The sequence below is a fragment of the Sander lucioperca genome, chromosome 1 (genome assembly GCF_008315115.2).
Source record: "Sander lucioperca isolate FBNREF2018 chromosome 1, SLUC_FBN_1.2, whole genome shotgun sequence".
NCBI lineage: Eukaryota > Metazoa > Chordata > Actinopteri > Perciformes > Percidae > Sander > Sander lucioperca.
Genome location: NC_050173.1, coordinates 25525031 through 25539954, shown reverse-complemented (window position 1 = coordinate 25539954; position 14924 = coordinate 25525031).

Sequence of the window (14924 nt, the reverse complement as noted above, 5' to 3'; positions counted from 1 at the left end):
ATTTATTTATTCATGTATGTATTTATACAGAAGATTGTTACCACTCTTGTGTCTGTCCTGTAAATATGAAGCTGTAGTGCAGCAGCTAGTTAGTTTAGCTTAGCACAAAGACTTAGTGGATGTATTACTGTAAATGAAGGCTGGGACATGGTCTGTGTGCTCTTTGGGTGCACTTTGCCTGACAAAACGTCTTGGGTACACTCAAATGGATGGCAGCCGATATATCTTTATTTTTCATATAAAATATATTCCGAGATAAGCTAACGGGCTGTAGTTTATATATATCATACAGACATAAGAGTGGTATTAGTCTTTGCATCTAACACTTTGCAAGAAAGCTAATTATCATGTTTCCCAAAATGTTGAGCTACTCCTTTGAGGCCATGCTGGTATATATCTGTCTATATTTAAAAACTCATTATGTTCTTGTCCTCATGTGTGTTACAAACCACCGGGTAGGAACATATTATTTTGCTTTGTGTATAATGGAAAGCGCATGTAGAAACCCATGTCGAAAAAAAACCACATTTCATATTCTTGCAAATAAATTGCTGCATTGAAGTGATAGCAGACATTTGTTTTGTCATCCATGAAAAACAGAGAGAGCAATGTTTACAGACACCATGTGGGACACAAAATGTAAACAGGCAGACGGTGCAGGAAGAAGCAATGTGACGGCACATTTAATTAAATACAGCCTACGGGAGATGAACATAAGACATCATGAGACCAAGTTTGATGTTGTAACATGTCTTCATGATCAGATCTCCAAAGTCACATTGACAGTAGGATAGTAGAACAGAGAAAGATGCTTTAAGCCTTAGTTAACCAAACACGGTTGCTAAAAACACATGCTTCATTGTAAAGGGCTAAGATACATAAAGCCTTTTAGTATTTCTTGATCCTGCTTTATTTTTAGGCTTTAATCACCTTATGATGTGTAAGAACAACAAATGTTAAAATCTAGATGCACAACACTTGGACTTTGTTTACTAAGCTGCTGTTTAGAAGCCTTGTGTGGTCCCAAAATCTAGATAGATAGATAGATAGATAGATAGATAGATAGATAGATAAATCAAAAGATAGATACTTTATTCATCCCCAGGGAAATTTTAGGCATCCAGTAGCTTAGACAACCATAACACAACAAACACATACACACATATATCTCACATACATAAAAATCACACACAGAAATGTAAAGAGTTAAAGGTGCTAAGGTAGACTGTGTGCAATGGTGGTAGTGCAAAAGAGAACAGTGTAGGGATTGGTCAGTGCAATAGCTTATTATTAAATATTAACTATGACTATGAAAAGACAAGAATGTAAACCTAATAGAATTAGAATTGCTTGACAGAAAAGAAATAATATACGTTAAGAACAATATATAACAGGGAATAAGTTATAAGATGTATATGTTATGACCAGAGTCCAGATTGTGTAGGAGGGCTAATATAGCCTATAAGACAGTCAGGTGTACAGCAGACAGAGATATAATGGTGGTAGGGGCTGAGAGAGAAAGGATCATGCTGAAAAGTCCATTTCTCCCCTCCCCCTTTGTGTGGTATTAAAGAGTTACATTGTCCTGGGGACAAAGGACCTCCTTAACCTGTCTGTTGAGCATGACAGTGACAGAAGTCTGCCACTGAACATGCTCCTCTGTTTAAAGAACGTGCTGTGTAGTGGGTGGCGGTCATTGTCCATGATTGCCAGCATCCTACTCATGGTCCGTTTCTCTGCAGTTGTTGCCAACAACAGAGCCAGCTTTTTTTACCAGCCTGTTCAGTTGCCCAGCATCTCTCTTCTTAATGCTGCCTCCCCAGCACACCACAGCATAAAACAGGACACTGGCAATGACTGACTGGTAAAACATCCAGAGGAGCTTACTGCAGACACTGAATGACCTCAGCCTCCTCAGGAAGTAAAGCCGACTCTGCCCTTTCCGATACAGCGCATCTGTGTTGGCTGACCAGTCCAGTTTGTTGTCCATGTGTACCCCCAGGTACTTATATGTGCTGACCACCTCCACATTGACCCCTTCAATGGAGACTGGTGGCATATGTGGCTTAGATCTCCTGAAATCCACCACCAACTCCTTAATAATTGTCACTAATAAGACTAGTGTAACTCAAAATGCATCACATCAAGAGTTTGTTGTTGAACTCACTCCTCTGTGTCAGGTATGCTTCTAGTTAGCAGCCAACAAGAGTGTCAGATCATAATCAACACGACACCTGCTGGGACTACCCAGAAGCCCCTGCTCATATGGGCCACATTACCGGTCTCTCTAATTGGCTGGCTCCCCTGTGAGAGCTAAAACCTCTGTGCTGTGATTGGTGGAGCTACAGTATTTGAGCTGGCTGGGTTCGTGAGTGTGACCCTGCAAATCTGTGAAAAGTGCAGGATGATTTCTTTAATGAATACAGCTCATGACAGACTGTGTTATGTGTATGTGCTGTGGTATAATCACAACATACCACGGCCTGAAGTGAGCTATTGTTTTTGTAAAACGGTCAAGTATGGCAATATAAAAGTTATAGACACATTCCAATTTAAACTCATTTTTATTAATAAATAATAATGTTTACAATAAAATAGTCCCTCCTGGGCTGGCTGCCTGCACATACCGTGATGGTTGCTATGAAATGTAGCCTACACTATCAGCTAGCATGGGCTATTTCTTTTGCTTAAAGGGTTAGTTCGGATTCACCAAAGTCACACAATAACACAAACAAACTAACCGATCCAGGCCGATCAGCATCTCATTAGGAGTCTGGGGGCTTTGAGGAGAGAATAGATAACGGCTTCAGTTCCCCGTCGGAAAGTGGAAAGAGATGGCATCATGCAGGAAAAACATTCTTCGTATTTAATGAATAACTCCAGGTCACTTGCCTAAGGCTGTAGCCATAAGCTTGTGGTTTCATTAAATGCAAAATGTTGCTACATCATTTGTTTTCAGAATGATTTTACACCCAGGGAGGAGGTCTGTGTTGTGTTCCCTGTAATTTAGCCACTCTGCCAGCCTCCTCAGTCAATCCCATGATCCTCAGGGAAACATTCTCTTTAGCCCTCAAACAATACCAAGCCCTTCTGGTACATATTTTACAACCAAATGGTGTCATAGGCACGCAACAATGCCAGAACACATTGTGCAGGAACAAATAAAAAAATATATGTGCATGTTTTCATGTACACACACACACACACACACACACACACACACACACACACACACACACACACACACACACACACACACACACACACACACACACACACACACACACACACGTGCACTCAAAAACAAACACACAATAAAAGTCAATAAAAGTGTTTTAGGATGCTCAGGAGATCAGAGTTTTAAGACTTTCTTCCTGCTTTCACTCCTGGATACCCAACACTTAGGATTTCAATTACTATCATTCTGCTGTGTGTGTGTGTGTGTGTGTGTGTGTGTGTGTGTATCATCATCAGTCCATGTGAGTCTGGAGCACAATTAACAACCTCTGTTCTGTGGTAGCTGGCAGCCAAGGTGGAATGGTTCGTGTTTGGAGGAGAAATGGCGTGAAAAGAAAACTAAAAAAGAGAAGAAAAAAAACCACTAAATGCACTCAGGCTCCATAGTCATCTCCTGTGACAGCGGAGGCTGAAGCTCTTGTAAGCCTCATTTCCACCCGGCTTACTCACTTGTTAATAAAATGACTTTTTTGCCTCACCTACTTGAACTTTGCTTTACTTACAGTATTTCGACATCAGAGGAAGCACGTAAGCCCAAATCGCTCTTGTTATTGATGCAGCATTCTTGTATAGCGTAAAACGTAGCCCTTAAATAGGCTACTCTAGTACTGTGTATCCATAATCGTGACAACATGGGGTTCAGTGTAGTTAGGTCCAAACAGCAATGTCTGACTTAATAAAGAAAGGTTTTTAGTCAGTAAAGGGAAGAAAGATTAGGGATTGTGTGATTATAGTGTCAGCCAAGGACCAAGACAATGATCCAGAAAAAAAGTAATTTGTTTGATTAATTGACTATCAATCAAGTTCTTAAAGAAAGAGATCAGCTATTTCAAATATATCTTATTTTCACTTTCTGCTCAGGCTCTCAACCCACATCCAGATGGTCCAAACGCTGCCTGCAAACTGTGACCTTGAATGGAGTTTACTGCAGTGGAAGCAGACTCCAACCACAGTCAGTGTACTACTGCACACTGAGGTAATCACACTTTCTATTAACTGTTATTGGTTACACACATGTAATGACATGTAATTGAGTAGAATGCACAAAGTGTAAGGCTATTTGTCTTAGCTTTGGAAGGATCCACTGTGGGCTGGTACCAAAAAATGTGGTGAAAAAATATGAATGGAGCCACACACACACACACACACACACACACACACACACACACACACACGCACACACACGCACACACACACACACACACACACACACACACACACACACACACACACACACACACACACAGTTTAACTCAGTAGTGACTAGTGTAAGAATCATTATTTGAGACAGGGGTTCCACTTATTTTTTATTACTTTAATTTTTTTATATTTATTTTGATTGTAAATTGTATATATTACCACTAAGATTGAAATTAAACACATCCTACAAGGAAAATTAATATTACTTTGTAAAAGCATATCCATCATTGTATTTCAAATACTACAGTGCTAACATAGTCAAATATATGGACAAAAGGTAGGTAGCCTTCCGATAAATTCAGTAAAAGCAAAAGATTAACCAGTAAGCTCAAAAACTCAATACTTTATCTTGGATAGTTAAACTCCTTCCCATTGGTCAGAGAGGTCTAGAATTGAGCTAATCTGGGATCAAAGACATGATTCCGGAGGTTGTTTTTTATACTCCGGGACATGAAGAGGAAGTCAAAAAACTACAGTAAGAGAAAAATTACAGAAAAAGAAACAGAAGGCGAGAACAAAGGAAAGATTAATGAGGTGACGAGAACAAAACAGAAACAGGGAGAGGAAGTATAATATGAGTATATCTGTAATTGTGAAATTAGTATAAATCATAACAGTCATACATTCACATTCCCAGGAAACGGACATGTTTAGTCTCTGCAGTGAGAAGGAATCTGTAACAGTCGATTACCAGCTGGACACATTTAATCTTAAACCCACATTTTAATATATTGTAAAGCACAGTTCAGATATTTTGTGAAATAAAAAATACTGTTATATGTTGTCCTTAAAGACTTAAACTTTGTGATTTCCAAGATATGAACAGAAAGGTCACATCACTGTGTATCTACTTGTGGCCTGAGAACACCTGTTCACTGTTTCCTTTGGCTGTATTTATTTAATTATGTAACCACATCACTTTTTCCGGCTCTAGCTTTATTTAGAATGGGTCAATGCACATTGTTGCTGGATTATGTCAGTGCAAGAAAGTTCCAAATTGGGTGTGGAGTGAACCATGTTTGGGGAAAAGTCATCTATCGGTGTCTCTCTGGACCCTCATCAGTGGATGTTTCCTACATTTTTTTTTGCCTTTGTTTAAACACAGAAGGAGTAACTGGACGTTGCTATTCAGCCTCGAGGACGCAATTGGGAACCATATTTATCGTTTTTATTGTTTTATTGTTAAGCGTTGCCCTCTAGTGGCCGTAGTACAGTAACTATGATAGGTGCAAAGCAGAAAGACTCAGAAATCAGGTGCGTAATTATGTCATGTATGTATGCATGGAAATATCGTAACAAATGTACTGATTTTAACCCAAACCACGATCTCTTACTACACTTAAATACATAGTTCTGTTGCCTAAACGTAACCAAACTGCAACTGTTTCACAATGTTATCAACATGTTTAAAACCGCGACCATTACGTTTATGTATGAGGACTAAAAATGCCCATGTGGGTTGTATTTCCTGCCACCGCTAGGGTGCAAAGTTGTTAAACTCTCTTATCTTACAGGTCAAATTAGAGGGTAGGAACATACAGTATGTGGTCATATGATTTGGAAGACTTGCTGTAATTCATCTACTGCTTGTAAACAAGTTGAATGAATTAAGTCTAAAACCTATCACTTTTTTCTATGAAAAATGTAATTTTTATGTTTTTTGTAGATAAAGGGATAAAAAAAAAACTGTATGTCTTTTAACCATTTGGGAACTGGAGTAGCTCAAGACCGTATGCTTTCCAACTTTCCCTTAAAAATGTCCTTTCCTGGATAAAAAATAAAGTACATACACAAATATTTGTTTTACTTCAAGGTATTGCTCAACATGTCAGATGATGCCACATCTACATACACAAGCCTGTGTCCTAAAAATAACATTAATATACAACTAATTTGCATTATGAAATATGTTTTGTAAGACATTAAATGAAATCAGCACTCGGTTTATAATCATCATGACAAGGAAACATTAATGTTGAAAACTGTTCACTGCCAAACTGAAAATGTTAATTCCGGAAAATATCAGCAAAACGTTCACTGTCAACATATCTTTTTTGCCTATAATATTCCTTCATGATTTTATTGTTATGTTTAGGCAGCTCAAAGCACTTTTTCAAGATTTGACCAAAACCAAACTTTAACGCAGTCATTTAGTAACCTAAACCTAACAACACATTCCAGTCTCTGGTGTCCTGAGCTTTGTAAACCCTCCATCTGCTGTAACTACTTCCTGCGACTGTGTTGCAGTATAATCATGTTACGCTTCCTGAATGTAAAAAAAGGGTTGCAATTATACTTCCCCCAAAATGTATTTGGCAGAGCAAATTAGTAGTATGTAAATGTCCTTTACAGAAGACAAAGCTGGCGTACTGTATATACACTGTAACGTGTGTAGTGCAAATACAGTTGTGCTATTTGCTATAGATCAGATTTTCTGAAACATTGAGGATTTGTGCAAGTCAACACGTTGACAACAACTGCTGAGGAGAGGGAGAGCATTTCTGAATTCTGTATCAAGCCTTTGATGGCAGATGTGCAGAGGGAACAGATTCATTCATGCTGAAACTGATTGGAAAAGAGAGGAGTAATTTGCTCCAATCAGACCCAGTGTTGTTACAACAGCCTCCTGGGTTCTGCTATGTCACAATTCTTTACTTGTTCTCTCCTTCTGTCTCTCTTCACTTCTCTTTTTCTTTTTCGCTATTCATTTTGCCTTTGTCCCTTGCTGTCTGAAGGACAAAAAGAAATCTCAGCTGAGTCAGCATCTCTTTCCTATCCTTTATCTTCTGTTTTTCTCTCTCTTGGCATTACTCGGTTTCTCTGTCTGTAAGTTTGTCTCTCTTTCCCTAGATCACATTCAGTTGACGATTTCTTGAAAATCAGCTGTTGTTTAAACACAGTGGAAGATTGACTGTCTTACTGGTGCTACACAGCATTGGGGTATGAATGAAATTGCTGACCACATAATGACACTCAGGAACGCAATATTCAACTAAAGTCTTTACTATAATTCACTTAAAGAGTACCTGACATGTATTTAGCTTTTGTTGAACCTATCTGTTTCTGCCTGTCTGTGTCCATGCCTTTCTCTGCCCTTCTCTCTTTCACTCTGTCTCTTGCCAAAAAAACCATTGCTGGAAACACTGTTTTGTAAAAAGCTATTTGTTTGTCTTTCTCTGCGCCATCTCTCTCTTTAGATGATTTATTTGACTGCATTGCGGCGCTCAGCTCCAGTTTCAGGCGGTTCGGCCAACGTAAACCTTGTCACAACTCTGAATTCCTGACTAGGCTACAGCTTCCAGGCAGAGCTACAGTGGATCAGAGCTGGATAAATACACAGGATAAGCCGCGCCAGAGCTGTGCATAGCAAACAAGTTAGGCAAAGACCTTCTAACCACGGATAATAATGCACAGCGGGATGCTTCATCTGACAGGCTAGGAAGTGAATGTCAGAGTTTCATGTCATTCTGTATTTTGCCAATGCCATTAACACAGCATCATCTATCTGATGTTTGCTAACATTAGCTACAATTAAGCTACTGGTCATAGCAGACCAAGTAAGGCTGTTGCCGAATATACCGAATTGAGCCAGGCTGTGTTTTATTGTCTATAAATTCAACTTTAAAGCAAAACAACAGGACAGAAAACACATTTTTTTAGTTTAGCAGTGTCTAACTAGCCAGTCCTCCAGGGAAATCTGATCATTTTCAAAAGCTGAAATCATTGTGGCTTCCCAGAAAAACACCAAGTCTAATATGATTGATAGCAACATTTCAAAAAAATATTTTTATGCTTTAGCCAATCTCTTGTATTAACCACAGCGGTGGGTATTTTACAGAGGAGCAAAATCCCTTGTACATTATTGCATGAGCATTATCACAGAGTGTGAGAGTTTATATAACAAAGAATTAGACAGTCACAGTTTGCTGCTCAGATTGTTGGCAGGCACTGATGAACAGGAATCACTGTGTTACTCAGTATAAAAGTTTCAAAGCTCACTTTCTGCTGAACAACCAACGAGGTGAAGTGGTGAGACAGAGAGAAGCCAGCTGGACTGAGAAGGCAGCTGACTAACAAGTAAATCCCTTCAATTTGCTAAACTATGCTAACCTGACATGTTACATAAAATACAAATACTGTGTCATGTTGGCCTATTATTTATCCTACGGACCACACGTGTTAGTATTTACCTTGCAATGTTTTGTGTAAGACAATATTTTTTGGTAAGTTCCTTTCAGTTAGCTTGTAGGTTTCTTTGTATTAACCACTTCAACAGTAGACTCAGTTGTGCCAACAAATTTAATTTCCAGACCTGCTTTGGTTAGCCATTACCCTTTATTAAATTAATCAGATGCTGTCGTAAGTTCACGCTACTATTATTATTTGGGGTGTATCTACTGCGCAGAATGCAATGCAGCTTGGGTAACTGAAAACCAAAGCAAATTTAGGATTCTGGTCTCTCAGGAAACAACATGTCTTTCATATTGAATGCACAGAGCTCAGGTGTTGGTGTCTATCACTCATTCAGGCGGATTCAAGAAAAGATTGTGTTGCAATGGAAGTTGTTTAAAGTTGTTATATGTCACATTAGGTTGTCAATTGTCATTTTTCTAATGTTGAATTTAATGACATTAAATACTTCTCATAAATGTGACCAGTACGATCTCTATTAAGAATGTTAAAAATAAAATGAATTTCACGTGGTGAAACATCTTGACTAAATCACAGTAGGATGAATAGATTAACATTCTTCTATCAATGTTAATCATATTAATCAATAATATTCAATAGATAAAACAAGAGAACTGAATGCAGGCCTGACCCACATCCATAATAATGGATAAGAAACACAACAAGTGTAAAAAATGTCAGACCGTCTTCACCCAGAAAACAACCATATAGGTTGATTGTGCAAGCAGCTTATAACCACCCATATTTACGCTTTTTGTTACCTCCTTTGGCCGCGAGAGTAAATGAGGAAGTGAGGTGACAGGTTGGGGCGGTGGATAGGTCATAGGTCAAACACAGGCATTTCACTCAGGAGACTGGGATTTGTGAAACCAAAAGTCAACTGGTTTTTTTTTATTAACCGCCTTTTACAGGACGACCTCCTTCATGTAGTTCTGCCCGTTATCTAGTTCCTTCTTCATTTTAGTAGTTTTACATGACTCATTTTAAGTCAATTCCTGATGTTTTCATAACCTTAAGTAAGTATTTTGTTGCCTAAACTTAACTAGTTCAATTTCACAACATTAACTATGTGTTTAAAACTGTGACTGTTACGTTAAATAGAGCGGTAATGTGATCAGAAACTGCCAACACATTCATGTGTAACGGTCACGTGTTTAAAACAGCAACCGTAAATGGAGTGCTCATATATGTCATTTTAGTCATTGGCAAACAACCTTTTCTGTTGTTCAGGTATGAGGACGTGCTGAAAAATATGCGTGTGGTGGATCCATACCATTCAGGCCTGATAGAATTTATAGCTTTTGTTTGACCAGATTTTCCTAACCCTAATGTGAACTATGTCTCTGCGCTGGTCTAAACCTCCCCAAACAACCCAGAGTGCCTCGATCAGCAGTCAGGCAAGTCTGTGAAGTCATTTCTACACCAGTGAAACAGATTAGAGGGGAAACAGCGACCGGAGGCCACTGGAGTGTGTGTGCATCCATGCATGTGAGTGTGCATGCCTGCTGTGTTTTGAATTAAAAGCATGCATGCATTTGTGATGCATACCTGATATGGGGATGTGAATGCATTTGTGATTGTGAGGCTTTGTAGTCACATATTTGTGTGTGTGTGTGTGTGTGTGTGTGTGTGTGTGTGTGTGTGTGTGTGTGTGTGCCCACTAACTGGTCTGAGCCTGGCTGTAAGGCCTGAAAGAACCCACTCTGTGTTTTCGTACCCGTGTTTGATCAAGCAGACAGGAGACCATTGTTTAGAGCTGGCTGGTTAAAGTTTTGTGACCGAGTGCTGCTTGGCAGAAAAATTGCATTTCTGAGAGCTAGATACACAAATGATGGCTTAGATCAGGTCTTTCAACATTTTTCATTCCACGACCTGAGCAAGACAAGTCACTGACCCCGTTAGCCAGGATAATAATACAACACTACTGTTATTATTCAGGGACCTACACCAAAGCAGTTCCAGTGACGCCTAGGACATATTTTAAGTCTTAAGGAATAATGTAAGACACCAGGAAATACTTGCCTATTTAAATGTTGTAACTTTTTTTAGTTAACATACTCCTAATGATTGGGGGAAATAAGTCAAACAATTACTAAACCAGGGGTCTTCAATGTTTTTTAGGCTAAGGACCCCTTAGTTGAAAGAGAGACGGAGCAGGGACCCCCTACTAATGTTATATAAAATTGAGTTGCATATTAAACTGGGCCTACAATAATGTGTAGGGAGGCTTAAGGCCTTTACACATAGCTTTTTATGGTGCGTACAATACTAAGCTAATAAAATAATTGTTGACAACATCATGTTTTAATTTAAAACTGTGTGTGACACAGTGAAACCTTAAGCTTAACTGTATCTGTGGATGGCTACCTTATAGTGACTAGCTTACCTATAGGCCAGTAAACCTATCATCAATGTTGATTAATTTGTTTCCTCTACAAATAGATACTGATTTATCTTTACTAATAATATATTGGATTCATGTTAATGTATATTTTCAGACATTTCAATTTAAAAAAAAAGACTTACCCAACCCCCTGTTGAAGATCTTTGCTCCACATCTTCAATATCAAAGAGTAGGACATCTATTTAATCTAATCTTATTTAAGCTGCATTTTCAATCTTGCTACAATCCCTAAAAAAAACTAACACTGACATTTTCAACTAGAACAATGAACACTGTAGTGTAGTCTCTACAGTATCTAATCACATAATTAATTCATGTAGGGTTGCTACACAGGTTTGAAACCAACGAAAATGTGTAACCACTAGTTCTGCGTGAGCAAAGTGTTCCCCAAAGGGTTGCAATCAGGGGCAGACTGGGACAATAATTCAGCCCAGGCAATTCCATCCTGTACGGGCCCAATTTCAGATGGGGACATTATGGCACCAGCAGCATGAGGCACACTTAAGGCTGATTTATGCTTCTGCGTCGAATCGACGGCGTACCCCCGCAGACCTTTCTGCGTCGCCGCAAACCTCCCTCCAAGCCCTCCGCCGTAGCTTGACGTGCACCTCCAAAAATTTGTAACGTCGAGGCGACGCAGACCGCAAGGACTGTGATTGGTCAACTCGTCCTGTGTGTTGATAGTCGGTGTTTCAAGCAGCTTACTGTGGGGAGTAGCAACATGCTAGTTCACTGACATAAGCTTTGCACATAAACTCAGACATATTTTGGTTACAATGATGGGGTTATCCGTTTGTAAAGTGTCTATATGTCAGTAACGTTTTGAAATTAGCACTTCGCACTTAGCTACGGCGTAGCTACGGCATGGAGTTGACACAGAAGCATAAAACAGCCTTTACAGGCTTTCATAATTACATAATACACACACTGGAGCAATTCATAAAACCTTCAAATAAACTACCATGGCACCATCTTAGAAAAGAATGGAAATGCTTGCATATTTATAACATATTATTACATACTTACCAAAACACCAAAGTAAGAAGACATAGTTGACCAGACACAAGCTTTTATTTTGAAAAGTAGAACCCCGACGGCAACAGTCTTGCATATTTTTTTGTCAAACTAGTGTTTGCTGTCACATTTTTTTCTGTTTTTCCAGAGGCCCAAATCGGCCCAAGAGTGCATCGGCCCTTCTTGCATTCGCCATTCTGCCTATGGTTGCAATGAAACATCCATGATGTTCCTCCCAACTGTCTTCTAAAAGTTAAAGTGCCACCCAGTGTGCTCGAACGCTGACAGTCACGTGTTGAAAAGCCACACAATTTATGTAGCACTCCAGAAGTTCTCATGGGAGCCGTCTTGGAGTCGCTCATTTCTTCTAAGGGACATCTCCCAGCTTGCCTTGGTTTAGCAAGAGTGCGGTTCAGAGTCAGAGCTCTTTCAGGGAAGTCCAGACTTTTGGGATTTGGCCAAAGAATATGTCTCTGTGAAGAACTACCAAGGCCAGAGTCAAGAGTTAAAGGGGTTTCAAAATGTGTTGGGCTTGACAAATTTTCTGTGTGAAAAGGGTTGTTTCTGATAAAATATAACAGAGACAAATAGCATCACTTAAAAACAAATAACAGATTAGGGTGGAAGTGTCTGCATGCACACACACACACACACACACACACACACACACATACACACACACAATAGTAGGATCTGCCCAGTCTGACAGTGTAATTATCTGTCTGTCGCTGGTGTTTGTAGCCAACATGGTCCACACTGCAGAAACCACTTCCCCTCTGCCACAATGGACAGAAGCACGGTGGAGATAGAGACAGGCTGGAAATACCTGTTTCTTTCCCCTTTTTCTATCTGTTAAATACTATCTGTCAGTAGTGAATTGAAATCCTAAAAGCAGCCTAAAAACAGATGAAAAAACATTTTGGTAATTGTCGGCTTCCAAAGATGTAGTGATTTTTGACATTGTGGCCTGCACAGAAAATGAAAACCATGTGGAGAGCTCAGGAGCAGAGGATGAGCAGCAAGAGAGATGTGATGCAGCAGCCAAAAATGCTGAATTGTCATCCCTCTGCCCTCTCTTCATGCTACCAGGCACCAGACGAGCTGACAAAGGACGACCAACCCCAGCGGAGATGAGTCAGTGCTCGGGTGGAAACATTGGGATGTTGACTTTATTTTTAACCATTATTTATTCTTGGAAAGCTGAACATGCAACCCTCATTCCAAGCTCCATATCACACAACCACAATCATCTTCTTCTAGCGACTATTCAGCTGCACTGCAGCTGCTGGGGGTTACCTGTCTCGCTCATCTCAATATCATGGTGTTGAAAAAAGTGACTCATTTGTTCCCGAACCATATTTCCACAGCAAGTATGGGGATTCAAGCTGGTGTTTGTCCAGCCACAAACCACATGGGTAGGCTTTCCTGTGTAAGAACAATGATGTTAAGTTCATTCTCATAAAGTATATTAAAAGGTGCTACTTGTAACATTTTTTCCCCCTCAAAATTAAGACCACATTTCTCATAAACCCTGTTGCTTCCTCTTGCATGTGAATGTGTTTTGAAAAGTAAGAAGAAGGACAAGAGCTTTGATAACAGCAGAAACCTGCTCCAGTAGGTTTTAACTGTCATTTTGAATAATGGTAGTGGTGGGATCCATGCACAGTAAAATAGTTCCTAGTTTATGTCTTGCAGCTATTTTCCCTTCGGGAATTACTGCAAAATTCAACTTAAAGTTAAAACAGTTTAGAAGAAAAACCAGAATATGTGTGTGTGTGTGTGTGTGTGTGTGTGTGTGTGTGTGTGTGTGTGTGTGTGTGTGTGTGTGTGTGTATGTGTGTGTGCGTGCATGTTTATGACTCAATATGTGTACATAAATTCTCACGTTTCTCCTTATACCCTGATTAAAGGACAGCTGATATCTGTACATCAGTGGTTGCCATGGTAGTTAATTGGCACAAATTACCCAGAGTGTGGCGGTCATTTCCTCGTTAAGTGTTTAGGGAGGTCGCTGAGGCTAACATTACACCAATCACATGAAGTGTTCTCAATCAAGTTATCAGATTACAGGGAGTGTTGCCGCAGCCTGGGAAGGATCAAAAAGAGGGTTTCATTTTTTTCTCTTTTTCTTTTTACTCAGTCATCTCTCTTTCTGTATCTGTTGGAGCTCCTGTCGCTCTGAATAACAGATCTTTACTACCTTTTTTCTCATCCTTTCTTTACATATCTGTATGATTTATCATCCTCTATCCCAGGAGAAATTATCTTCACATCTTCTTCTTTTAAAAAAAAAAAAGCTAATTTCTCCCTCTGTCTTTCTCCAATTTCAACCTCATCTTCATGTCCCCTGCTTCAACTCCTCATTTATGTATCTGTAGGTTTCCCTTTTGTCCCTACAGCCTCCTTTCTGTTGGTTTGTCTCCTTGATTTGAGCTGTCTGAGTCCTGCGGTAAAAAAACAAATGATTGTAATTTTATGCAGAGAAGTGCGGGTAGAGGGGGAAGGGAATAGACATGTTAAAAACTGAGGGATAGGAAGAGGAGTAAATACAGAGGAAGAGTTGGATGAGAAGGCAAGAAGAGAGAGAAAAGGTTTAAGAGGTAGAAGATGGAAGAAAGGAAGAGTTGAGAAAAGGGAGAGGATAAGAGAAGAAGTTACCACTACTAAATAGTATTGTAACTTCTCTAGATAAACGATACCTACATTCAATCTCTTTTGTTCCAAGATCTTATGACTATTTGTATGATTTCGCAATCTCCGCAGGCGTTCTTCGTTTTAATGTGACGCGTGATTGGCCCACTAACACAGAGGCCACAACCCATGTGGTGTGGTGAAGTCGTGCGCAGTGTATTTGACAGAGTTGGCAGTTCAGCGTGCC